Here is a 3,741-nt window from a genome sequence, read left to right on the forward strand (position 1 = left end):
TGCATTCTTACAAACTGACAGAATTTCCCCTTTCATTAAAGAATACGAAGGGAGAGACACCAGCAGGGGCAAAGCCTGACTAAAGGCTTGTTAAACCTGGAGCTTTACTGGGAGCATGCCAAGAAGAACAATGCACCAGCAAGAAAAAGCCCTGTTTGTAAAAGAGTAACGTGGTATTCTTCGAATTCAAGGACAGCTCTCTTCCCCACTCACAAGGATTTAAGAAGCCAGGCACTCTGGGGCCAGAAGGTGCCCCTGTCAGCCTCTCCAGAAGGGGGGGAATTATGGATGCACCACAGGATTAACTCAGACCCTACCTGAAGGTCTGCAACAGGAAGAGCCTGTGCCCTCTGCCACCCAGAACCAGCCATGGCTTCTAACTTAAATGACCACAATCTTCTCACTACAGCATCCAAGGAGACGTGTAGCTGCATGTGATGAAACCACAGCGGAGGTTCACCTGCCTCCTCCAGAGCCTAGGTTAACCAGCAGGCTCAGCGAAGGCCTGAGGGCAAAAAAAGGCACTCGCTTACTCTCAGGGGGTTTTCATTGAGGTAGGGGGGTTCTCCTTCGATCATCTCGATGGCCATTATCCCCAGTGACCAGATGTCCACTTTGGGCCCGGAGGCTTTTCGTGTCACCACTTCAGGCGCCATCCAGTACGGGGTCCCCACCACGGTGCTGCGCTTGCTCTGTTCGGGAGCGATCTCGGCGCGGAAGCCAAAGTCAGCTGGAAAAGCAAAGAAGGAGGGAAGAAAAAGTTAGAAATCAGCAGGTTTCTCCAAAAACAACACGTACTGATGCCACAGCTGTGGTACAAGCTAGCCTGTTGCACTGCCTGCTACATTGCTGCTGCAAAGGAGGCCTGCTTTTGTGGTTAACAAGGTGTTCAGGAGTAAGCTTCTAAATCTGACTCGCTGAGGCCATCAACATCACAGAGCTGCTCACTTGTCGATGTGAAGGCTGGTGATCAGTAAAGAGCTGTACATGGATGCTGTGAAACGTGGCACTGCAGCATTTTGCAGCTGTAATACACTGTGTAACACATGCTCTCAAGCCTGTTCCTGGGTCTGTGAAAACAGAAAGCAATGCCCAGTCTGTCCCCCCTCCACCCACACCCACCAGTATTATCTGGTCGTATTTTCAGTCCCAGAGATAATATTTCCCCAGAAGATGTACCATCTCTCAAACACGATTTGCTTTCTAGAGCAAATACTGTGTTCAGAATAAATTTAAGTTCCCTATTTGGTACTTATTATTTTCTTTGAGAAGACAGAAAGCTGGAGAGCCTTCCTGTGGAAATTGCTTGGCCCTGTCTTATTTGCATTTGACTTTCCAAAAGATCACAGAATCATAGAATCATAGAAAAATTAAGGTTGGAAAAGCCCTCCAAGATCACCTGGTCCAACCATCCCCCTACGAACAATGTCACCCACGAAACCACGTCCCCAAGCACCACGTCCAACCTTGCCTTGAACACCCCCAGGGACAGGGACTCCACCACCTCCCTGGGCAACGCGTCCCAGTGCCTGACCGCTCTTGCTGAGAAGAAAAGTCTCCTAATTGTTTTAATTGGTGAAGAGTAGCGCTCTTTGTTCAGTTCTTTGTTTTGATTGTTGAAGAGTAGGGGCATGACGTTTCCATTTTTCCACTCACCAGTGACATCGCCCGACTGCCAGGACTTTTCAACTGTGATGGAGAGAGGCTTGGCAACCCCATCAGCCAGTTCCCTCAGGACCCTGGGATTCATGTCATCAGGTCCCATAGACCTGGACCTGTTTACATTCAGCAGGTGGTCTCGAACCTGCTCTGCACTTACAGTCGGTGGGACTTTGCTCCCCCAGCCTCCACCTACGGGTTCAGGGAAATGAAAGACTTGGGAAGCCCATCTACCAGCGCAGACGGAGGCAAAGAAGTTGCTGAGTACCTCAGCCTTCTCCGTGTCTGTCGTTACCAATTACTCAGCTATAGAAACTCACTCCTAATATAAGAAATTAGACACCTCTAATCGCTTACACACTACTACACACTGGGTTTGTAAGATTAAATGCTTTCTAGCTGAACAGATTGCAACTTCCCCTCCACCCACCTCCATCACCCAAGTACCTGCAGTATTTTCAAGACTCGACGGATCACAAACGGAGAAAGGCTTGTCACCCTCCACCTAAAAACCCAGCTTTCTAGACCGGAGGTGCATTAAAATCCTGTTACTTCACACAACACAAATAGATGGCCCAAGGCTAAATGAACACCAAATCTCATTGCACGTCTGTTAGCAGTTCACAGGGATTTATGCTTGCCAATCTCCATTGAAACAGATGCCACAAAAATACCTACTGCAGCATTTCTACACACCCTCCACCACCACAGCACCAAGCATCTCAAGCACCCATCTCCCCACCAGGCCTGTCCCGTAGCAGGGAAGAAGCCTGGGTTGATAACTAAAGTCACCACCAGCGCTCTTCCCCTCATACTTAGTTTGACGGAGCCGTCCATGCCCAGCAGGATGTTGTCACTCTTGATGTCTCTGTGAATAACTTGGTTCGAGTGGAGGAATTCCAGAGCCTGGAGACACTGAAAAAAGAAAGGACGAGGTTCTTACTGTGCATTAAGTACATTTAGCCAGCTATGGACTCTAACAATGTGCATTTTGAGTAGCACGGGCTTAGCTTTTTAGAGCCTTTTCTATATCCAGTATGTGCAGGGCTACAGAGACATCCCCACTGGGACCAGCAGGAGGACAGGTTAGCCCTGAAGAAAACAGGCGTAACCGCAAGGATTCCAGCCCCATTTTGCAGTCCTCACTCTAGGGTGAAAGCTAACAGGAGCATGCCACCACCTCCCCAGTGAAATCCATCCTCTGAGAAGATGACTGCAGCAGTAGAGAAGCTGTAGACAGCTCCTCCAGCAGAATACATCAGAGAAAGCCCTGTCCCCTTCCTCCTCACAGCTCGCCCAGGCTGTGGGTGCAGCTTTACCTCTCGGCACACAGCTGCGATTTGTCCTTCGTCCATGCAGGTCTCTGTCACAACATCTGTTAGGGAGCCTCCTGCCAAGTACTCCATGACGACCCAGAGCTCTTCTCCTACAAGGTAGCTGAAGTGCCAAAAACAGCTTTTAGAACAAGCAAATATGAGCATGTCACCGTTTCCTGAGTCAGAACGCACTGGGTTTTAAAGCTATCTTAGAAGTGCAGGGAAACATGAGGCTTGAACAGAATATTGAAATGTACTGGGGCACCAGGTACTCATGGCAACTTCCGTGTGTTGGAGGATCTGACCACAACCTGAAAGAGCAGACAAAGGGTGAGTGCAGAAAGCTGAGGAGAAAACAGGGCTGAGGTGATGGAAGAGCAGGTTCAAAGTTTCCTGCCCACAAAAGCAAGGCTGATTTCTTCTGCCATGGGAAGGGCCCAGGCTAAGAAAGAGACAAGCTCACGATTCCTTCCAACACTGGGAGAGAGAGGAAAGAGATACCAGGAAAGGACGGGGTCCAAGCATGCATCCCTAAACAGCTGGTGCACAGCATGATTTTTCAAGGGCTCTTGCACTGAAAAAGGTGGCTGTGGGCTGTTCTGACACCACTGGCATCCTCCTACCCGAAGCAACGGCCTACCCTTGCCCAGGCACACGGACAGTCCTGGGTGGTTGCCCACGTACAACTTTTCAGGTCTTTTTCAAGAACACCATTTTTTAAGCATCGTGCATTTGAAAAATCTCATCTGTAGGAAGCCTGTAGGAA

Source organism: Anser cygnoides, chromosome 31 (genome assembly GCF_040182565.1).
Source record: "Anser cygnoides isolate HZ-2024a breed goose chromosome 31, Taihu_goose_T2T_genome, whole genome shotgun sequence".
Classification (NCBI taxonomy): domain Eukaryota; kingdom Metazoa; phylum Chordata; class Aves; order Anseriformes; family Anatidae; genus Anser; species Anser cygnoides.